At 37.6% G+C, this 25,351-nt stretch overlaps 1 pseudogene; it reads right to left on the bottom strand.

The window, feature by feature from the left end:
* Positions 1-6,218: 6,218 nt before the first annotated feature.
* On the bottom strand, positions 6,219-24,121 carry LOC118575515 (annotated as a pseudogene).
* Positions 24,122-25,351: the final 1,230 nt, after the last annotated feature.

The following is a 25,351-nucleotide window of genomic DNA, read 5'->3' as shown; positions in this document are numbered from 1 at the left end:
TGCTCAAAGCCTAAAAGCTTAACCAGAGAAAAGCTCCTAGTTTGTAGTCTTCACACCTTGTATACCTTTCTGCTTTCTGCCATCACTCCCTGGGATTAACGGCTCAGTTTCTGGGATTAAAGGCATGAGTCACCTGCTTGGCTGTATCCTTGAACACACAAAGATCCAGGTAGATCTCTGCCTCTGGAATGCTAGGATTAAAGGCCTGTGCTACCACTGCCTATCCTCTAGGTTTAATACTGGGACTGTTCTGTTCTCTGACCCCAGATAAGTTTGTGTGCACAATGTTTTGGGGAACATAATATCACCACATTTCCCCTTTTTGTCTAAAATTTAAAAAGCTTATAACTAATACAAGAAAAACTATATACAATATATACAGTCAAGAATTACATTAACAGTGTCTAGTCCATTAACATTTGACAGGTTCAGATGAAAAACTTCATTAATACATAACAATCTGCAGTCCAGTAACATATGATAAACTCAAACAAAAATTTTCATTACTTATCCTATTTTCCTATTTAAAACACTTAGTTCTTTTTAAAAAGTAGACTCACTAATTGACCTTTTAATCCTATCATATCAATATTATCTCTTTTTTCTTTCCATAATACATTCAGTAATCTACCTTTTGTTATTTTTATATCTTCCTCTTTTTCTTTTTAGTGTATATTAAATGATCTACCCATTTATCCTCTTATTTATATTTTTTGCTCAGAGTAGTTTTAATGATCTACCTCATATCTATATTCTCTTATTTCATAAACAAAAACTCTAAATACAATCTTCTTATTCAGCTTTTTTCCTGACCATTAACAATTAACAACTTGTAGCCAACCATCATAAATAATAACAATATCCAAAACTCTTTAAATGATCAAAAACCACCACTCCATCTCTTAGGAATGCGGTCGTTGTTTTCTTAAAATTACTTCCTGCTTTCTAGGGGTGAAGGCATCTTTAGGGAATCCTGAAAAGAAAAAAATTTGTGGTTAATTGTCAAGTCCTGTATCATTTGTCCAGTCACTGCATAATGGGAAAGTGCAGAGCTTGTTTGATGTCCTTCAAGTAGCCTGTCAGGCTGGATCATCTCAGCTAGCCATCTCAAATTTGTCCTGAGTAGTTTGTAGTCCAGAGTTGATCATTCCTCGTCGTGTTAATCAGCTTAATGGCTTTACCATAGTCCATGTGGAATCATCTTTGTGGGTTCCTGTCATCCTTTTGAAGATTTCAAAGTTGCTGTTATGCTTAGTCATGGTTCACTGTAGACATTTTTTGGTGCCTCCATTGTTGTTTGGACCAAACACAGTCTGGTAAATGTCTGTCTTTCAGAACCATGAATGTTCTTCCTTAGAAGATAAAATCTTCACAGCAATTTCTACCCACCATTTGTCTTGCCAAACTTTACCAAACTGACCTTTGCCAATTATTTTTTGTAACATGATAGTCCTGGCTATTGGTATCTGAACAAACAGCAGTAAGCGCTTCTTCCCAGGTAGCAACATCACCACAGTCAACAATATGAAGAGAAGGAGCCAGCAACTCAGACCAGCAGCCACTGCCTTCATGATCTCACTGCCACACTTTGCAGTTTGTCCCAGCCAAAGTTTCTCCTTAGCAAGCCTCCTAGGCTTGCCTCAAACTTAAAATCCTCCTGCCTCTGCCTCCTTCCATAAATCCAACCAGTGTGCCACCACAAATACCTGAATGTAGCTTGGGTCTGAGCTGGGGCCAGCAAGGCCAAAGGCAAGAGGCTTTTTCTTGAGTTCATACCATGAACATTGGGCGCCAGACTCCACATGACTGTGAATTCAAACTGATGAGCCCCCTCTCCAGCCACACCCCATTTCCTGGGATGAATGGCTCTCTGCTCCAAACCACATTCCCCCAGAAGCAGGTCATCTATGAATGCTTTGTATATTATTGATATACAACATGCTTGAGCTTAAGGAAGGAGAGAGCCATTCTCCAACTCCAAAGCCAACTTTTATTTTTAATTTAACTGGGACTACGAGAAGACCAATAGTATTAATTTCTTTAGAGAAGGGCAGAAATAAACATTTAGGAAGATTTGTGAAATTTTATATATGATATACCAATAGGCCATTTTACTCTTTTTCCTGGGACAGATGATTTGTCCTTTTTCTTCAGCTGTCTCATTTGTCCAGTGTTCTTCAGATTCCTTAGCTTTCACTCTCCTAATAGTCAAAAAAAAACAAAAACAAAAACAAAAACCTTTCTCCAAGACCAATTTTGGGCAGGTTCCCTTTCAGCATTATCTGATTAAATGAAAAGGCATGTGTTAATGGTATAAGTTAGTTTAAACTGGATGGTCATGCTGATTGAAGAACTATCACCTCTTCAAATAAGAGTTCTCTCTTGTTCAAATCAAAGCTTTATCAATTTTGATGGTACCTGCAGCTTATCTTCTCCTATAGAAACAAAAGCAAAACCTCATCCCCAACATAACACATATCCTGGATTCCATTCTGAGGTCAGCACATCCTTAAAACATATAGGCTGATTTAATTCTGTAGTTTTTTTTCCATTATCCAATATTTTTCTGCTCATGTTGTTCCTTTCTCATTAGCAATGAGAAAATTCAAAGTTAATAAGCATTATTCAGTCTATTTCTGGGGATTCTTGTTACCCCTTTCTGTTTATTTTGTATATCCTTTAGACTTCTGCTTGATCTTTCTATAACTGCTTGGCCTGTAGGATTATGTGGTATACCTGTAATATGCTTTTATTTGTAATAAGAATTTTTTTTTTAATTTAACAGAGACATATGCTGGAGCATTGCCAGTTTTAATTTGTGCAGGTTAATGGCCATAACTTCTACCAAATGAGTGATTACAGAGTCACCTTTGCATTACATCCTGCTGGTAATGGCATCTGATTGTAAAAGGAACAAGAAGGACATTTCCTTACAATTTCCTTGGCTTGTTGCCAGGTTATGGAAAAATCCTTTTTTGAACCTTTACTACTGACATGTTTTTTATGAAATTCTGAGGCCTCCAGCATATTTTCTATCAATAGTTTATCAATCTTGTCATTACCTCATGATAGAGGGTCTGGCAGACCCATATGGGATCAGATGTGACTTATATAAAGGGGATGCTTCCTATTCCTGATTATATTAACTTGTAACTGAATGAATAACAATGCTAATTCTGACTCCTTGGGGATAAATTCTACAGTCTCAATATATAATACCACTCTTTCAGCATACTGAGAGTCAGTAACTATGCTGAGACATTCTGAAAAATCTATTAATACCAACAGAATATCATACAATTCTGATTTCTTAACTGAATTATAAGGACTTTGAGCCACTTTACTTAAATTTTCTGATTTATAACCTGCCTTTCCTTGCTTGTTTGTATCTGTATAAAATGTGCAAACTCCAGATATAGGTTTTTCCCCATACAATTCGAGGCAAAATTAAATCAGCTCTCTTTATAAGATGAATTCTATTGATTTGGGGATATTTGCTATTAATTTCTCCTACAAAACTACTGCAAGTTCTTTGCCAAGGTTCACTTTCTGTCCACAATTTTTCAATGTCCTCCTTAGTTAATGGTATAATAATTTCTGCTGGATCTATTCCTGTTATTTGTCAAAGTCTAAATTTTCCTTTCCAAATCAATTCAGAGATTTTTTTTTTGCCACATTAATTTTTAATTTTTATTTGGTTTATTTTGTAAAAATATCCATTCCAATATAATATCTTCTCTCTGGATTAAAATTCCTGTAGGAGAATACCTAGAGAGTAAAATAAACAAAATGCAATCAAGCTCTGGATCAATATCATCTGCAGGTCCTTCATGTACTTTCTTTTAAACCAAGGACAATTATTTCTCAGTTTCAAGTGATAATTCTCTGGGACTATTTAAGTCCTTGTCACCTTTTAAGGTTTTGAACAAATTATTCAGTTCATCATTTTTTAATCCAATAATAGTTTGTAGATGAGAAATGTCTCCAAATAATCTTTGAAATTCATAAAGAGTCTGAACTCAATCTCTCCTAATTTGCACCTTTCAGGGTCTAATTATTTGTAGCTCTATTTTATGTCCTAAATAATTAATAGAATCTCCTCTTTGTGTCTTTTCAGAAGCAATTTGTAATCCCCAGAAAGGCAACATTTTCTTGACTTCTTCAAACATTTTTTCTAAAGTATCTGCTTTTTGAGTCAGCTAGTAAAATGTCATCCATATAATGATAAATTATAGATTAAGGAAATTATTACTTATCATTTCCAATGGCTGTTGTACAAAATATTGGCACAGGGTTGGGCTATTCAGCATTCCCTGTGGGAAGACTCTTCACTGATATCTTTTAACCACTTGAGAAATATTGTAAGTAGGCATCATGAAGGCAAATCTTCCTCTGTCTTTTTCTTGTAAGGGCATTGAAAAGAAACAGTCTCTTAAATCAATAGCTATAAGAAGCCATCCTTTTGGTAACAGAGTAGGCAAAGGAATTCCAGATTGTAGAGAGCCCATTGGTTGAATTACTTTGTTAATTGCCCTAAATTCTGTTACCATTCTCCATTTACTGGATTTCTTTTTAATAACAAATACATGAGAATTCCAAGGGCTGGTTTATTTTTCAATATGCTGAGCGTTTAACTGTTCTTCTACCAGCTCTTCTAAAGCCTGGAGTTTCTCTGTTGTTAAAGGCCATTGATGAACTCATAAAGGCTTGTCTGTTAACCATTTTAAAGGTAGAGCTGTTAGTGTCTTTGGAAGATCATCAGGTTTCTGCCCTGTTCTTGTATAATATGGATGGCTGGGGACCACTCATTAGAATAATACCTTCTAATATTTCTCTCAGAAACATGTGCTAGTTTATGATTGTTTCTGAGGTCTAAGGGATGTTAATCTGAGTATTCCATTGTTGCAACAGGTCTTGACCCCACAGGTTCATAGCTATGTTAACCACATATGGTTTTAATTTGCCTCTCTGTCCTTCTGGACCTATACATTTGAGCCATCTTGCACTCTGTTTCATTTGAGATCATGTTCCAATTCCTAACATTTGAAGGTTTACCTCCTGAAGAGGCCAAGTTGGATGCCAAAATTCTGGTGCAATCATGGTCATGTCAGCATCTGTGTCTACCAGACCAGACAACAAAACACCATTTATTTTTACTGTTAATTTTGGTCTTTCTTCATTTATAGAAGTTTGCCAAAAATTTTTCCTTTTGGTTTCTCCTGAATTTTCTGGTTTCTCTGTCTCAGTTGTTCCACTACCCTGAGTAGCCTGGTTTGTTCCAATAGTCATTTGGTTATTTAATTGCTCTGAGTAGGGGTTTCCTCTATGACTGCAGGAAAGGTCTGAACTGGATTTTCTGTGGGAGCCTGTCTGAGACCCCTCTGGGAGTTTTCCAAAGAACAAAGCAAAATATTACCTTGCCTGTCCCTTGTTGATCTACATTCATTGGTCCAGTATTTTCCCTTACCACACCTTCTGCATACTCCAGAAGGAGTGAGCATTCTGGTGCCCTTGTTCCTTGAAGAAGCATTGTTTCTAGGAATGCCCTGTTTACAGTCCCTTTTCAAATATCCTTGCTTTCCACATCCAAAACATCTGATATTCCTCAAACCTCTTGAAATTGCTTCTCCTATCCACATATCATTATGGTCATGAGACTCAACATTAACGTGTCTCTAATCCAGTCTTCCAAGGATGCAGATCTTGCCTTTAATGGTCTGATTATTCTCTTGCATGCTGCATTCGAATTGTTGAAATCCAAATATTTGATTATTATCTTGCTAGCTTCTGAATTCGGGACCATACTATTTACTGCTGAAGTCAATCTTTGTAAGAAATTTGTGAAAGATGCCTTTGGGCCCTGTATAACCTTTGTAAATGACTCAGTTTCTTTCCTGGTTCCTCAACTCTGTCCCATGCATTCAAGGACGCCATTAAACATAGAATTAGGGTTTGGATATACTATAAATATTGTGTTAGTATTGCAGCATATTGGCCTTCTCCACCAAGTTGATCCTGGGAGATTTATATATCTTTAGCCATCCATTCATTTTCTATATTTTTAGTTTCCTCTTTGAACCTCATTTGCCACTGCAGCTGTGCCCTGGGTTCCAATACAGCATTTACCAGCTCTTGCCAGGCCTGTGGTTTAATCTTATTATAAATTGACCAGGAGTTTAGCATTTGCTTTACAAATGAGGAATGCATGCCATAAGATTCTATTCACACTTCTCTGATCTTCCAGCATTCATACCAGGGGCTATGACTTTGAAAGCCAGAACAACAGTAACTGTTTTGGCCAATACAGTGAAAATAGCCAGAGAAAATACAACTCCAAATGTGATTTGCTGCATGATGCATTTAGCAGGATTGGGATGGCCAATAAAGAGCAAGGGACACAGGAAACAAAATATGAGTGAGATGAGCAAGGTGTAGCTGAGACTGTGGTTATTGGCCTTCACAATAGGCATGTCATGATACCTCACAAAGATCCCAAGAACCGAGGCTGTGCATGCAGTGAGGCACAAGGCCATGAAAGTCAAAGCCATCCCAAAGGGGTCTTCATAGGTCAGAAAGCTCAGATTTGTGAATGCACTGGTTCTGGTCTGGATTCGCATATTGCTCTTCTGGACACTTCACACACTGATGCACATCTGATGGAGAAAGGAAAGTATGATTAGGGCAGATTCAGCATATTTAGAAACCAGATATTTCAATGAAGTGTGTTGCAGAAGCATAACAATGTATACATTCTTTCTGTGGATGGAGGTGTAAACCATGGCAATGCTTCAATTTCACAATATTCATTCATTATATTTATGTTTAAGGAAACTAAACAATAATTATGTTGTCCATATACCATGTGTTCATGATTCCATTTGTCATCTTAAGGAAAGCACAGATATTTTAGTACCATTGTGGATGTTATGATAAAGTTACTTAAAGTCTTTAATGAAAGAAGCTGAAATCATTAACCATTGTTTGCACAGTGTATATTTTAAATTCTCAGAAGCACAGATACATTGCCTACTGATTTTTTTCTTTCTGTTTTATGGATTCTGTCCACATTATACATGAAGACTGTGTCTTCTACTGGGACAAGACCTGTGATATATTTTCTAGTGTGAATTTGTCAGCCCCAAAACATTGACATATAAGCAACACTAAACAGATTCAGCAGGAAACCTCAGAGTCAGCAAGAGATACCCTAGGATCAAGTTCTCAACATATTTACCACAGAAGTAAATGTAAGTGAATAAGAGATAAAGATGGGAGATAAGAGGATGAGGGAAAAGGGAAAGAGACATGGGAGATGGGTATTTGGATGGAATACAAAGAACTTCCTCTGGATACAGAGGAGACAGACATACCCTTCAGTAAAATGGCAGTTCATAAAGGTAAAAGGGGCAGCTCATCTTGGGATGAAGTGTTTAATTGGATAGTCAAGTCTATTAGGACAGCCACATGGGGTGTTGCTATCCTGACTTCAATAGTTTGATAGCTGGACTTTGATAGTCAGCCCTAGGAGGAAGTAGTAGCCAAATAAGGGAAAAGTCCTTAGTGGCTAGTTTTAAGTATGTAATTCTCAGCCCTAGGTGGTGTCTTATGTCTTTAATCCTAGCACAAGGGAAGCAGAGGCAGGCAGAATTCTGTGATTTCAAGCTCAAGATAGTACCAGGATAGCCAGGGCTACATACATAGAAAGAAAAACCTGTCTCAAAAAAACCGAAAAAAAAATGTAAATGTTTCAGATAGTATTTCTATTGATGTGAATCGAAACCATCACCATGGCAACTCTTACAAAGAAATACATTTAATTGGGTATATTATAATTCAAATAATAAAAGAGTTCATGAATTTGAGGGTGATTGAATTTATCCAAGGTAAGTAGGAGGATGAAATGATAAAGGAAAATTAAATAATTTTGATGTTTGAAAATGCAAAAATAATTAATTATATTAATAAATCCACCCCTTTGTGCCATCATCATTGCAGAAAGGACCCTGTATTCCTGAGGCTTGTTCATAAGAAGAGTAACCCACTGGACCAGAGAGACCTCAGGCATTTCCAGAGACTTAGAAAAGAGCCCCCAGCTTCTATCCTGCCCTGGAACTCCCACCTGGACCAGAGGTGAGTGCCTGGGCTTATAGTCAGAGAGGCACCCACCTCTAGGACCCACCCCTGGGCACCAGCCATTCTGGGGAAGACTTGAAAAACTGGTCCTCAGGTTCTGGCAATAGGGCAGGACCCTCCCATCCCCACCTGGAAGGTTCCCCCTCTCCAAGACCCTATTGTGGACCCTGATAGAAGAGAAAGTAGGAAGTAGTCTTGAATGCATTGGCACCAGAGAGTACTTTCTAAATATAACACCAGTAACACAGACACTGAGAGAAACAATCAATCAATGGTACCTGTTGAAAGTGAGAAGCTTTTGTAGAGCAAAGGACATGGTAAACAAGACAATGTGAAAGCCTACAGAATGGGTAAAGGTCTTCACCAACCCCACATCTGACAGAAGGCTGATATCTAGAATAAGTAAAGAACTTAAGAAATTAGACATCAAAATGCCCAACTGTACAATTAAGAAATGGGCTATAGAACTAAACAGAGAATTCTCAACAGAGGAAGTTCAAATGGCTGAAAGACATTTAAGGAATTGCTCAACATCCCTAATTATCTGGGAAATGCAAATCATAATGACTCTGAGAAACCACCTTACATCTGTCAGAATGTCTTAGATCAAAAACACAGAAGACAGCTTATGCTGGAGAGGATGTGGATCAAGGGGAACTCTCCTTCACTGCTGGTGAGAATGCAAGCTGTACAGCCACTTTGGAAATCAACATGGAGCTTCCATACGAAATTGGGAGTCCATCTCCCCAAGACCCAGCTATACCACTCTTGTGGATATTCCCAAGGAATGCTCAGTCATACCACAAGGGCATTTGCTCAGCTATGTTCATATCAGCATTGTTTGTAATAGCCTGAATCTGGAAACAAACTAAATGCCCTTCAACTGAAGAATGGATAAAGAAAATATGGTACATATACACAATGGAGTACTACTCAGCAGAGAAAAACAATGACATCATGAGGTTTGCAGGCAAATGGATGGATCTAGAAAAAATCATCCTGAGTGAGGTAACCCAGACTCAGAAGGATGAACATGGTATGTACTCACTCATAGGAGGATACTAGATGTAAAACAAAGATGACTAGACGGCTATACAACTCCAGGGAGGCTACCTAGAAAATGGGACCCTAGGAAAGACACAGGGATCACCCAATGACAGAGAAATGGATGAGACCTACATGAACAACTTGGACGACAGTGGGAGTAATGAAGAGCAAGTTTCAAGGGACAGAAAGCTTAGGAGAGCAGGAGATCCCAGCTGGATCAAGAACAGAAAGGAAGAACAAGGAGTAACAGACCAGGATAAATGATGACCACATGAGAACAGGAATAGGCAGAGTGCTGGAGAGGTCTCCAGAAATCCACAGTGATACATCCTCTGTAGACTGCTGGCAATGGTTGAGAGAAATCCTGATCTGACCTACTCTGGTGATCAGATGGCCAAACACCCTAAAGTTCATGCTGGAACTCTCATCCAATAACTGATGGAAGTGGATGCAGAGATCCTCAGCCAGGCTCCAGGTGGAGCTCCAGGTGTCCAATTGTTGAGAAAAAGGAGGAACTGTAAGAGTGTGAATTGTTGAGACCAAGATTGGAAAAGCACAGGGACAAATAGTCAAATGAATGGAAGCACATGAATTATGAACCAAAGGCAGTGGAGCTTCCAGCTAGATGAGGCCTTCTGGATAAGTGAGACAATTGAATAGCTTCAACTGTTTGGGAGGCACCCAAGCTGTGGAACCAGGACCTGTCCTTAGTGCAGGAGCTGGCTGTTTGGATCCTTGGGCTTTCACAGGGACACTTTGCTAAGCCTGGAAGGAGGGGACTGGACCTGTCTGTAGGGAATCCACCAGGTTTAAATGAATCCCCAGGGGAGTCTTTGCCCTGGAGGAGATGGGAATGGAGAGGTGTGGCAGGGGGAAGTTGGGGGTTGGGGCGGGGGGGGGGGAGGACAGGGGAACCCATGGCTGAGGTGTAAAAATATAACACAAATATAATTTTAAAAAGACAAAAGAGAAAGAAAGAAAAGCAAATATATCACTTATGGCAGAAACCTCTGTATATTTTTATCATTTAAAACCCCTTTATCCAGATTCCATCACTGCTTGGAACAGACATGTACATTACTCCTCCCTGAATTTCCAATTATGTGAGACCGAGACTGTGAGAGTCCTCCAGTGTGAAAGAGATACTGATACAACACCATGAGCAACTCAACACAAGATCATTCAAGTAAGAGTGATAGCACAGAATGTTTGTTTTGAGGAGTAGGACTCCATTAATTACCCGTGATCTCTAATCTGGCAATATTAGGAAATGTGATTATAATTGCTCTGAATCAAAGGATTATTGAGGAGGAGAATATGCCTCTAGATTTTAAGTCTTTTGTATATAGAATAATGCATTTAAAGTCATATGTAATTAGTTAATTTGCTTAAGGGACTGAAAGTTGCCTCAGCTGTGAAGAGAATGTTCTGCTCTTATCGAAGCCCTGAGTTCAGTCGCCAGCACCCATGTCATGTGTCTCACAGCTGGCTGCAACACTAACTACAGACACATTGGATGCCTCTCACTTGCACCTGCAGTTGTGTACACATAACCACTCATCTCACATATATACAGAAAGTGAAAAAATAATATTTTTTGCTTAAATTTTGTTTTATTTATCATTGTAATTACCCATTACTCCTTTATGTTATTACATTTGAAACAATTTCCCTAGACTTTATTTAATTACTTCAGTAAATATTATATTTGTTAGTGCATAGAGGTCAGAAGAAAACTTCTAGGAGTTGGGTACCTCTTCCTACAATGAGGAATTTAATTGCTATATAATATTACTTGCCATGAGTGTCTTTTATACACTTTCATTTCATTGTACACGATGACAGGCAATAAAAGAGCAAAATAATCTATCTGCAATTTGCATGGAGCTAACTCTAATCAAATAATTTTTTGATTAAAAAGAGCTGTGTAGGCGACAACACTATTTAGAATATTGTGACAAGTTGCTTTCATACAAAACAATTTTAATCTTATATTTGTAACATTAAGAAATGGGTGATATATAGAAAAATATTGAACACAGGACATTATATTTTCTACATCAGGTGCCATGTCTTATTCACAATTTCCTAAACTTCAAATTACATTGATCATTTGAAAAAGGATCTCAGGATATTGCTTGAAGTTTTCTGTATCATGCTAAACAGTTTTTGATAATTTTACAAGTAATTATTCCTTTCTCCATTAATCTTACAGAGGATTTTCATTTGGTTCCTAGCAGCCACATAACAGAGTTCAGTGGCTCTGCTGCTCTGATCTGTTCTCCACTGACTCTTTCACATACATTGTGCCTTCAACTCATGTTTAAATTTAATAAATAAATATTAGTAAAGACTCATAATTGGAATTTAATCGACCTGTAATTTTAGAGGAGATAATCACACTAGAAAATGCTTTTTGTAGAATTCCCTCACACTGTAGTTTGATTATCAAAACTTTTTTTTTGATGACCCATGAAATGAATTTTCAACGAGTCAAAGCTATATGACAAGGCAAAGGGTATTACTTGAAGATAAGGTGTTATTGATCACATTACTGTAAAAATGAACATAGGAAAGTGATGTATTTGACTTGTGGAGTGGACTTTTAACCCTTTAATCATCCTATGTAGGTTAGAGAGGATGAGCATGAGAAGAATTTATCTAGCTGCAAACACTCACTGGTCTCATTAGAAACTTCATTTTCTGGGTAGGGGTTGCAATCAAAACAGCAAGCTGTCATTCCCTCCTGCCAGAATTTTCTGAATCCGGGACCACAATCAGTACTGCACACAGAAGGCGGCATCTGAGGATAATTAGACATATGCTATTATCAATAGTTTTACTGATTTCTTCCATATCTGCATTAGATGAACATGGTGATATAAACTTATTTTATATATAGCAAATGAGTTACCAGATTTCACTTAGTATATTATATAATGTCATTTATATAATGTGTGGAAACATTAATATAAAGTTGAGTAGCATCACATTGCTGGACAATTAGGAAGAAGAATAGGTTGTTTGTTGTGGGCAAACACTATGGCACTGCAAACTGATTTTTCTAGTTAATTTTAGTCAACTTACCACAAAGTACATTAAAAAGTTAGTGGGAACCTGAGCTAAAAGAATCCTCTTCATTGAACTAGCCTGTTGTCTTACCTGTAATACATTTAATAAAGAGGCACTTGATTTAGAAGTGCTCAGCCCACTGTGGGCATTTTCCCTAGACAGGGCATATGGGAAATAAAGCAGAGCAAGCCAGTAAGTAGAGTTTTCCCCCCTAAGGATTGCTGCTTCAGTTGCAGAATCCAGAATCCTACCATGTCCTCCTGTGATTCTAATCCATGAGACTATTCAACCACTCTTCTTCACTTTGTTTTTAGTCACTGTTAAATCACAATAATAGCATTGCAACCTAGAACTAGTGAACATATGAAACAGGGAAAGTATGTCCTCATATCTTAGATAGCGTACATGAACTCTAATAAAATACCACTGCAAAGCACGAAACAGACAGCATAAGAAAAAGTAGGTAAATGGCAGAGCCTGGTACATTTGTAGTGATAGCATGCTGAGTTGACAAAAATTGTTGCTCACTGAAATTGTCACCACTGAAAGGTGAAATGTTTTCTGAGGTGAAAATGCTTTACAAAAGCTTTAAGGACTAGGAGAACCTGAATAAAAGTTATCTTACTTAATCCTAATTAAAGGATTTCTTAAAGTTTAAAATAAAAAGTCATTTTTTCATCCAAAACCTGTTTAGAGTCATCTGAATGCTGCTTCAGAAAGCTGCTGATCATTGCGTCTTCACTTTGCATCCTCTCTTCATTCTGAGTTCTGTGTTGAAACTGCAGTGGCTCTTATACACTGGGCCTTTCATATTCTCCACAAATCTTCCTTTTCTTTGGCAGTTTTATGAAAGAGGGTTTCACAATGTTGTTGGGAGACCTCAACTCCTGATAGAAACTAGTTTGACATAGTTACCACAGAGACCTGTGTTTCTTTCCTCCTGAATACTGGAATTAAAATATATGCTATCAGCAGGCACATTCTTTCCCTTCTTTTTGGTTTATAGTGTTTACAACTTCTTTTTGTTCTTGCTACGATACTAAGGACTATTTTCAAGAAAAGTGGAGAATATGTATGTTCTTGAACCATTTCTGACCATGTATTTTTAGGCAGGGTCTCTCTAAGCAAACCTAGTTTGCTTGGACTTACTATCAATGCCAGACTGGACATAAACACTAAGGGATTTGCCTGACTCTACCTGCCAAGACTTTGGATTAAAGATATAAACCACCATGTACATCTGACCTCATTAATGATTTTAATGGAAATTCTTTGAGCTTCTTCTCATATAGTACAATGATGACAATAGGACTGATCTTTTTAAATGTGACTGGTCTGGACAATAATTATTAATCAATAAAAAAATTATCAAGTCAAGATGTTTTCAGTCTACTGTTTCAGGTTTTTGTTTTAAACTTTAACTCTGAATGGATGTTTGCTAAGAGCTCTTTTTGCCCACATTTGGATGGTCATATATCATGTATTTCTATCCTTGAGTGTATTTATGTGCCACATTTACTTTCCTGATCTGCATGTGGTGAACCATCCTGTATTCCTGGAATGATGTTATCTTTGACACAGGACAGGTATTTCTGTTGTGTTGTTGAGTTATATTACACAGTGTTTACTTGAGAATTGTTTCTACCACATAAATCAATGTGTTTAGTCTCTAGTTTTCTTTATTTTGTTCTATTTCTTCAACATTCTTCGCCTACATATTTACAGAATGGATTTCTGCATGTTTATAAGTGAGGTTAGTTTCTGGAAGCAAAAATGACTTTTTTCCCAAACCAATGTTGATGTATGCATATTTTGATTAGAAAATGTGAAGATTAACAGTTAATTGTTACTGAGAATTATTTACTAATTATGGCCTATTATTGTTATTGCATTATTTGATATTATACTAACAGTTGCCTTTGTGTCTGATGTTCTAATGCTGTCATTTTATTACTTTGTGATTTGAGTATATCTTATTTTTCCATGTGTAGAATTCTTCTAGTGTTTTCATAATACTGTAAGAATCATTATGAATTCATAAAATTTATGTTCACTGTTGAGCATATTTCTGTCTCTGTGCTAGTTCGGGTTCTCAGGAGTAAAAGGACTTATAACATGAATCTGTCCTTATATCTCTCTATCTTTCTCTGTCTCTATCTCTATCTATCTATCATCTATCTATCTATCTATCTATCTATCTATCTATCTATCTATCTATCTACCTATCTATCTATCTAATGTCTTATAGGCTATGGTTTACCTATTCCAACAATTGTAAACAAATGCACAGACCAAGAATCCAAAAACTTCATAATCCACGAGGGTGAAGTTTTCTGCTGATTTTCGGTATTCACTAGATTACCAAATAAATAGTTTTCGATGCCAATGAAAGAACAGACTTGCTAGACTGGTGACTGCAAGGAGATAAACAGCAAAAGCTTCCTTTTCAATGTCCTTATATTCACCACCAACAGAGGGTGTAACCCTAGACAAATATTAGCTTTCCAAAATCAAATTATCTGGTAAATGTTGTGTCTTCTCAAATTAAGCCTCAAATAAAAGATATGTTTTTCCAATCTTAAAAGATCTCTATTTGGAGTCTGTTCTCCGACCTGATGACCTTAGCCTCTAGGCTTTAAGCCAAGGATTACAACCTGTGCCCCTATACCTCCACCCACTGCAGCTCAAGTTGCAGGTCAGCAGGCAGGTCTCTTGCAGGCAGGGCTCACTACCACCCCCTCATCAGACACTATAAAGTCTAAGCCCACTCAACTGCCGAAACCCACCCATCCCCCAAGACTGCAACTGCTCCCTGAAACAGACTATACCATCTCCAATTGGACCAAGAGCTCCAATTGGACCAAGAATGCTTATGAGACCAAGTGTGGCTCCCTGACACACAGAAAAATTTGGCAGTGATTTGAGCAAAAGATGGGTAGATGCCAGTGTAAGAACATATTCAACACCATAAAGACCAATGTGGCACCACCATTTGTTTCTGCATCACCAAAACCAGAACATCCCAAAATAGAAGAAACAGAAGAAAATGACCTTAACAATGATTTAAAAATTATTGTCTTTTAAAGAGGGAATAAAACATCCCTTTAGGAAAAGAGACAAGAGAAACAAACAAAACAAATTGGAAGAAATCAATAAATCCCTTAAAGAAAGGCAATAAGACCAAGAAAAAGTAATAAAACTGGGAAAAGAATCAGTGCAAGAATTGAAAACTAAAATAGAGGCAAAAAAGAAGACGAACTGAGGGAATGCTGGAAATTAAAATCTGAGCATATGTACAGGAAATGTAGATGCAAGCATAACCAAAAGAACACAAGAAATGGAAGAGAGACTCTGTGGCACAGAAGATACAATAGAGGAAATAGATTCAGCAGTCAAAGAAGATATTAAAGCCAACAAAGTCATGACACAAAACCTTCAGGAAATATGGGACTCCTTAAAAAGACCAAACCTAACAATAATGGGGATAGAAGAAGGAGAAGAACAGCAGCTCAAAAGCACAGAGAATATATTCAACAAACTCATAGAAGAAAAATTTCTCATGAAAAAAATCAGATTTAAACAATATGTATCCACAAATCCAGCCCTACAGAAAGCACTAGAAGAAAATCCAACCTAAGGAATTTAGAAACATCCAAGAAAACACAGGAAATAGACAGTCCCATACCAACAAATACCCAAAAGTGAAACACACAACACTATCATCAAAAAAAAATGACAGGAATTAACAGTGAATAGTCATTAAGGCTGGGAAAATCCTTTCCATTCAAACAAATTTATGAAGCTAGAATGTGTAGTTATTCTCATAACTAAAAAATAGATTTCAAACTAAAATTAATCAAAGGAGGCTAGGAAGAAAATTACATATTCATCACAGGAAAAATTCATCAATATGAGGTCTCTACTCTTAACATTTTTGCCTCAAATACAAGGGCACCCACAGATGTAAAAGAAGCATTACTAAAGCTTCAGTCACTCATAAAACTCTACATGCTAATAGTGTGAAACTTCAACACTGCACTCTCTCCACCATAAAGGTCTGCCAGACAGAAACTTAATGGAGAAATAATGGAACTAAGAGATGTTATGACTCACATGGACTTAATAAACATCTACAGAACATTCAAACCAAACACAAGAGAATATACCTTCTTCTCAGCACCTTATGGAACCTACTCCAAGTATGTGACCACAAACTTGTTCACAAAGCAAATCTCAGCAGTTACAAAAATAAATAGAATAATCCCCTGTATTAGTCAAACCACCTTGTCTTAAAGGTAGAATTCAACAGAAACACAAATTATAGAAAGCATACAAACTAATGCAAACTGAATAATGCTCAACTGAATCAACACTGTGCCAAGGAAGATAGAAGAGAGAAATTAAAGACTCCATACATTTCAATGGGACACTTATGGGACACTAGGAGACAGTACTAAGAGGAAAATCTGTAGGTCTAAATGGCTACATAAATATGTTGGAGATATCTCACACTAGTGACTTAGCAGCATACCTGAAAGCTATAGAAGAAAAAGAAGCAAGCTCACCCAGGAGTAATAGATGACACGAAATAATAAAGTTGAGGTCTGAAATCATTAAAATAGAAATAAAGAGAACAATACAAAGAATCAATGAAACAGAGAGTTGGTTCATTGAGAAAATCAACAAGATGGAAAAAAAAACTTATCTAAACTATTAAAAGGCAGAGACAGAATGTCCAAATTAACAATACCATAAATGAAAAGGAGACATAACATCTGAGAATGAGGAAATCCAGGGAATCATAAAGTCATACTTCAAAAACCTGTACTACACAAAATTGGAAAACTAAAGGAAATGGAAAATTTTGTATATAAGTGCCATATACCAAAATTAAATCAAGACCAGTTAAACAATTTAAATATACCTATTACCCATGAGTAAAAGCCAATGACCAGATGGTTTCAGTGCAGAATTCTACCAAAATTTCAAAGATACAATAATACAATGCTCTTCAAATTTTTCCACACATTAGAAACACAGGAAACATTGCCAAATTATTTCTATGAGGCTACTGTTACCCTAATAGCCAAGCCACACAAAGATTCAAAAGAAGGAGAATTACAGAACAATCTCCCTCATGAACATTGATGCAAAAAATACTCAATAAGATACTGGCAAACCAAATTCAACAAAATATCAATAAATCATCTACAGTGACAAAGTAGGCTTCAACCCAGAGATGCAGGGATGGTTCAACATATGAAAATCTATCAGTATAACCCATCATATAAACAAATTGAAAGAAAAAAACCTACATGATTGTCACAATAAATGGTGAAAAAGCTTTTGAAAAAAGCTAACATTCTTTTATTATAAAGTTCTTGGAGAAATCAGATATACAAGAAGTAAACCTAAACATAATAAAGGCAATTTACAGCAAGCTGATAGCAAACATCAAATTAATGGACAGAAACTCCAGGTGATGCATCTTAATTCAGGGACAAGACAAGACGGTACACTCTCCCCATATAAATTCAATATAGTACTCAAAGTCAAAGCTAGAGCAATATGACAACAAAAGGATATGAAAGCACATAAACAAGACAGGAAGAAGTCAAACTTTATTTGCAAATGATATCATAGCCTACATATGTGACTCCCAACATTTCAACCAGGGAACACCGACAAATGAGGAGTACAATCAGGAATGTGGCTGGATACAACGTTAATTTAAAAAATCAACAGCTCTCCTATAAACAAATGATAAACAGGCTGAGAAAGGAATCAGAAAAACATTACCCTTTACAATAGCCACATATAAAATACCTTGGGGTAACTCTAAACTAACAAATGAAAGACTGGTATGACAAGATCTTTAAGTCCTTGAAGAAGGAAATTCAGGAAGATATCAGAAAATAAGGTCTCCCATGCTCATGGATAGGTATCATCAACATAATAAAAATGGAAATCTCATCAAAATAAATTTACATATTCAATTCAATCCCCACCAAAATACCAACCCAACTCTTCACAGACCTCCACAGAACAACACTTTAACTTCATAAGCACAAACAGAAAACCTAACATAGCTAAAACAATCCTGTACAGTACAGCAACTTCTGGAGGCATTATCATCCTGACTTAAGTTCTACTATAGACATATATAAATAAAATAAGCTTGATATTGGCATAAAAATGGACATGTGGACAAATGCAATCAAAGTGAAGATACTGACATTAATCCACACACCTATGTACACCTGATTTTTTTGCAAGAAAGAAAAATTTTTCAAGGAAAAAAAATAAAGGATCTTCAACAAACGGTGCTGGCATAACTGTGTGTCAACATGTAGAAGACTGCAAAATAATCCGTATTTATCGCTATGCACAAAAATCAAATCAATGTGTATCGAAACCCCCCCCCAGTCATGCCCTCTGGATAAGAGAGACAGCTTACTAGCTTGAACTGTTTGGGAGGCCCCCAGGCAGTCGGACCTGGACCTGTCCTTATTGCATGAGCTGGCTGTTTGGAACCTTGGGCCTATGCAGGGACACCACTCAGCCTGGGTGAAGGGAGGAGGGGACTGGACCTGCCTTGACTGAATCTACCAGGCTGAGCTCAATTCCCAGGGGAGTCCTTGCCCTGGAAGAGAAAGGAATGGGTGGTGGGCAGGGGGTTGGTTGGGGGTGGGCAGGGGGGGGAGGAAGGACAGAGAAATCCATGGCTGATATGTAAAATTAAATTAAATTATAAAATAAAAAATCCAGCTACATTGAACCTGAAAGAGGGGAAAGTAGGAAGTAGCCTACATTGCACCAGCACAGGAAACCACTTCTTAAATATAACACCAGTAGCACAGACACTGAGAGCAACAGTTAATAAATGGGACCTCCTGAAACTGAGAACCTTCTCTAAGGAAAGCACATGCTGGTGGGTGTGCTAATTTGTACAGCCATTCCAAAAGTCAGTATGGGGACTTCTCAGAAAACTGGATATCAATCTTCATCAAGACCCAGCTATACCATTCTTGGGCATACACCCAATGGTTGCTCAATCATACCACAAGGACACTTGCTCAGATATGTTCATATCAGTATTATTCATAATAGCCAGAACCTGGAAACAATCTAGATGCCACTCAAGTGAAAAATGGATCAAGAAAATGTGGTACATATACACAAAGGAGTACTACTAAGTAGAGAAAAAAATGACATCATGAAATTTGTAGATAAATAAATGGAACTAGAAAATATTGTGAGTGAGGTAACCCAGACTCAGAAACACAAACATGGTAAATGGATACTAGATGTAAAGCAGAGGATAACACATCCCCACAGAAGCTAGGACACAAGGCAGACCCTAAGAGGGACATAATAATCACCTTGAGAAGGGGAAACAGAGATCTCCAGGAGTGACCTGAGGATATAGAGGGGCAATTGAGGGGTGGATATGGAGGATGAGAACATGATGGAATGGGGTGGCTTAGCTGAGGGAGAAATGGAGTGGGAGAGTGATGAAAGAGATATTTTGATAGAGAGACACATTATAGGGTAAGAGAGAAACCTGGTGCTAGGAAAATGTACCAGGCTTTACTGTCCCACCATGAGAGAACTTACTTTTTTAGAGGCAGGGATGAAGGGTAGCTCAGGGGAGTTAGGTAAGGATTGGGGGTGCAGGAGTAGAAATGTGAGGGGGAACTGTGTTTGGTATGTAAAATGAATAAATTTTTGTTTTAAATAAAACATTAAGAGATGGTCTTAATTAACAGTATGTCTTCTTTTTCTTTCTTTCCTTCTTTCTGCCCATTTCTTTATTTTTTAATTTGTTTTTAGAGAGAAAGATTCTCTTTGTAGCTTTGGTTATTCTTGAACTCAGTCTGTAATAAAAAATAAAGTTTTGCATATGTGTAATTTTCTTCTCATTTACAATTAGCCTCAGTTTTTCAGCACTGTTGTCAGAGGTTCAAAAGAAGAGAGGAAAATCTTTGGGTAGTACTCAGAGTGCCAAGAGAATTTCACTTTATTGGAAATAATATTAAACAGTGCTAACAGGCATTTTTATATTTATATTAAAGACATAAACATGTTCTAGTATGATAAATATTCACTGTGTTCATGTCTGGTATCTTCAAAGAATTAATAAAACATCATATCAAAGAGTGAAAAGGAGAGTCATACTAAAGGAGGCTAAAGAATGGTCCCTAATGTGACAATGTATTTCATTTCAGTAAGTTACAAGGAATCACAAAAAAGAATGCTGTGTCATGGAAATAAGAACAGTTAGGTCAGACCCACCTCTCTACTTCCTGTGGCTCACTCTATAACATCTTCATATTAATGTAGCTGTTGACCAAGTGGAAAATATGGTATAAACTTTCCAATTTTCACCTAAAGTCCAAGACCATTTGGGAAATTCCAAATCTGGAAAATGTCATAATCCACTTGCAGTTTTTCTTTCTGTTTCATTATCACATTGTCACCAATAGTATAGGTGAAGTGGGTCTTCCTAAGAATGGAGTGCAGCTGAAAGATAGTCAACATTCTATAGTTTTTGTGCCCTTACTTGAAGTCAGAAAATATATTCTGATTTCAGCATAAATACAACTTTATTGAAGGTGCACAGTTGAGAAATCTCAATGACAGCAAGGGAATTAATAAAATTATCAAAATGTCCCTAGAATTGCAGTTCTCCCAGAGGAAACTACCAAACACAAATGCAGATATACATGCAGACACAAAACATAAATATTAAATATGCACACATACATGCACCCACTCATACAGATATAGAGATACATACATAATACAGCTACATACTATTTTCTCACACATACATATATAGGCCAAGACACACATGTAAACACACAGACACACAAAATCACACTTATGCACCCAAACAGACACACAGAAAAAGAAACTCACAAAAAACATACACAGGCTCACACACACACTCACAAGTTCATAGATATATACAGATACCAATTGCACAGGGAGACACTGGTACAGACAAATTTATGCTGAAATCCAAAGACAGACAGCCACACACAAACACAAATACACTGAAACAGAGACATACATGAGCACAATCAAATCCAAAAATACACACAAATAACACATGTCGGTACATGGAGACCCATGCACTGACAAATACATGCAGGAAGATACACATAGCAACACAAACCTATAGGAAAAACATTGATGTAAGACAAAAAATGCTAAGTTCTACACACAGACAGATATGCAGATTAACAGAAACACATTCACATCAACACAGATATACACCTAGATACTCAGAAACAAACACAAACACATCCATAAACAATGATAGCTATCCATCCACACATATAGATACACATGATGTACTGAACATAATCCTATCATTATTTTCTGTTTGTTTTCCAATGCCCAGATTCACAGTACTTTAGAAAATGATCCCCTACAAAGACTACCATTTATTTGACAACTAACGAACAAAATATCTTCCTATCAGGGAGAGGATTAATGAAGAAGGACTCATATGTTTCCAGTATTAGAAGAGGGGTGATGATATTCAGGTGCTCTGTAAAAATTAATTGATTTACCTGAATAAATTGTGTGTCCCACTCTACTGCCTTTGCAATTGAGATTTATACCAACCTCTAGATTTACTTTCTTGGTAGGAAAAAAATGTTCAGAAAGCTTTATATTTGGTAAAATATTCCCTAATCAACAGGAATGTGACATCAGAGAGACTATTAAAGACTCTCACATTGATGACACCAAATATCATCCAATAGGAGAAACAGCACCTTCAAGCAATTCAATAGATATCCTTCCACATTACCCATTGTCTTAAGAACCTTCTCCTGGGGCTAGAGAGATGGCTCAGCCATTAAAGGCTAGGCTCACAACCAAAAAAAGAAGCTTCTCCTGGAAGAAATAGGCCACGATATGCACAGCATCATATATATAATAATTACCACCATTAAATTCCAGGTCAAAAGTCTGTCCCAGCAGTCTACAGAGGATATATCATTGTGGATTTTTGGGGACCTCTCCAGCACTCTGCCTATACCTGTTCTCATGTGGTCTTCATTTATCATGGTCTGTTATTCCTCCTTCTCCCTTTCTGTTCTTGATCCTGCTGGGATCTGCTGCTCCCCTAAGCTTTCTTTTCCTCAAATCTTGCCCTTCATTACCCCCACTGTAGTACAGGTTGTTCATGTAGATCTCATCCATTTCTTTGTCATTGGGTGATCCTTGGGTCTTTTCTAGGGTCCAGTTTTCTACGTAGCTTCCCTGGAGCTGTGTAGCAGTCTAGTCATCTTTGTTTTACATCTAGTATACTTCTGTAAGTGAGTACATACTGTGTTTGTCCTTCTGAGTCTGGGTTACCTCACTCAGGATGATTTTTTCTAGATCCATCCATTTGCCTGCAAACCTCATGATTTCATTGTTTTTCTCTGCTGAGTAGTACTCCATTGTTTATATGTACCATATTTTCTTTATCCATTCTTCAGTTGAAGGGCATATAGGTTGTTTCCAGGTTCTGGCTATTAGAAACAAAGCTGATACGAACATAGCTGAGCAAATGCCCTTATGGTGTGATTGAGCATTCCTTGGGTATATGCCCAAGAGTGCTATAGCTGAGAAAGCCTGATCTGACCTCGTCTGGTGATCAGATGGCTAACACCCTAACTGTCATGCTGGAACTCTTTTCCAATAACTGATGGAAGTGGATGAAGTGATCCTCAGCCAGGCACCAGGTGGTACTTCAGGTGTCCAACTGTCAAGGAAGAGGAGGGTCTGCAAGAGCGTGAATTGTTGAATCCAAGATTGCAAAAAGCACAGGGACAAATAAACAAACCAATGGAAGCACAAGAATTATGAACCAAAGGCTGTGGAGCCCCAGCTGGATCAGGCCCTCTGGATAAGTGAGACAATTGAATAGCTTGATCTGCTTGGGAGGCACCCAGTCTGTGGGACCAGGATCTGTCCTTAGCGCATGAGCTTGCTGTTTAAAACGTTTGTCTTACACAGGGACACTTTGCTCAGTCTGGAAGGAGGTGACAGGACCTGCCTGTACTGAATCCACCAGGTTTAAATGAATACCCCGGGTTGCCTTGATCCTGGAGGACATGGGAATGGAGGGGAGGGGCTAGGGGGAAGGTGGAGATGGGGGCGGGAAGGGGGAGCACAGGGGAACAAAAAAAAAGTCTGTCCCATTAGCCATTGCAATGAAGCGTTGGATGAGCAATTCTTCAATGTCTTACAATTAGAAGCTGAGCCTTCACAGTTAAAGTTCATCCACTCCAGACATGCCAGGTACTTGATTGTGGTGAGAGGGCTCAATGTCTGGAGAAAATTTTTTAAACCAGAAATCTCAGCATGATGATGTGCAAAACCTAGAGTCCTTTGAGATGAGTCAAATGTGAAGTCACTCTTACTTATAGAGACATCCCACTGTGAGGTGGTGACCCATATTTTCTACATGTCTTGAGATTCCCATATTATATACCTCAAAGCTATAAATGATAACACCATAAATGATAACATTTGAAGATGAAGTCATGTTATGCTTATAATATGTTTCAACTCTTGACACATATAAGTGTATATTGACTGGAATCATGTTTACAAAGGCAAAGCAGACTGTATTTTCTTCCATCTCTCTTCTCAAATATGAGAGAAACTGGATACCATGATCATTGTCTGAGATTGTCAGCCCAATCCAGTTCCAGTTGAAGTGAATCATGAGAAATCATGGCCAGAGCTAGATATGTGTCCTTGGGGGCCATCTGATAAAATAAGGAAATTGTTCATGATCACTCAGGATAGGATGGAAGGGTCCAAAGGTAAGTTGAACGACCTGGGACACAGGGAAAACCATGAGTACCAAGCATTAAAGTAAGTTGTTAAACACACTTTTCTGCAAAGACATCTTAAATACCCCTTTACCTATTACTTATTCCCTTATCTATACTTTAAAAAGAGAAATATGCAAGGCCCATGAAATTTCTTAACAGTACCATTGAACTATATCATTTGACATAATTGTAAGGTCAGTTTCTCCCTCATACTCTTTTTGGCATCTCCATATGACACCAATAGAGACAGGATTTCTTGTAAACTACCACATAAAATCTCACCTGCTGACAATTGTAGAGGTCCATTGCTTTCCCAATGACTAGGGAGTCTGTGAAGTTTGGTCCTGAAAGCACCACTGAAAAATGTCCAGATTATTACAGTTATAATTAGGTGTATTATAACGATGTTTTACAGAAGATTGAATGACATTGTATTATTTTGACATGCATTTACAGTCACCTGCTAGAAATCCAAATGATAAAGACATATTTGGTAAAAGATCAGGTGCCTGTTGACTTTATCCACTGAAAAACTAAGGCCAGTGCAAACTGATTGTTGTCATTTCCTCCTCTGTAAAAGGATTCAGTGATTAATAGAGACAGAGATTAACAGATAATCATGTGTAATCAATATAAGGATTATCCTGTACTGGATGGTATTCCCAAGCAACCCCAAAGACTGAAATACTTTTTATATGTTGAGATTTTGTGATGACATAGAAGGATGGAAGCTTACAAAAACATTTAAAGGTACATGAGAATATAGGTCCTATAATTACAACAAGCCATAAGTATCTTCCACAGAATGCCTTATATATCTCTGGTTTATCAGTACTTTCCCAAAAGGTAAAGACAATGCACAAGGCTTTGACCAAACAGTGAAGCTGATTGTATTTTTTTATGTGTTTTAAATTTTATGCATCAGCCATGGGTTCCCCTGTCCTCCCCCCTCCGGCCCCCAACCCCACATTCCCCCCAGCCACTCCCATCTATTCCCATGTCCTCCAAGATCAAGGCACCCCTAGGGATTCATTTATACCTGATGGATTCAGTACAGACAGGTCCTGTAACCTCCTTCCTGAATGAGCTAAGTGTCTGTGAGTAAGCCCAAGGTTTCAAACATCCAGCTCATGCACTAAGGACAGATCCTGGTCCCACAGACTGGATGCCTCCCAAACAGATCAAGGCATTCAATTGTCTCACTTACCCAGAGGGCCTGATCCAGCTGGGGGCCCCACAGCCTTTGGTTCACA

This window comes from Onychomys torridus, unplaced genomic scaffold (assembly GCF_903995425.1).
Source record: "Onychomys torridus unplaced genomic scaffold, mOncTor1.1, whole genome shotgun sequence".
NCBI classification, from domain to species: Eukaryota; Metazoa; Chordata; class Mammalia; order Rodentia; family Cricetidae; genus Onychomys; species Onychomys torridus.
This window is presented reverse-complemented; position numbering and strand designations above follow the sequence as displayed.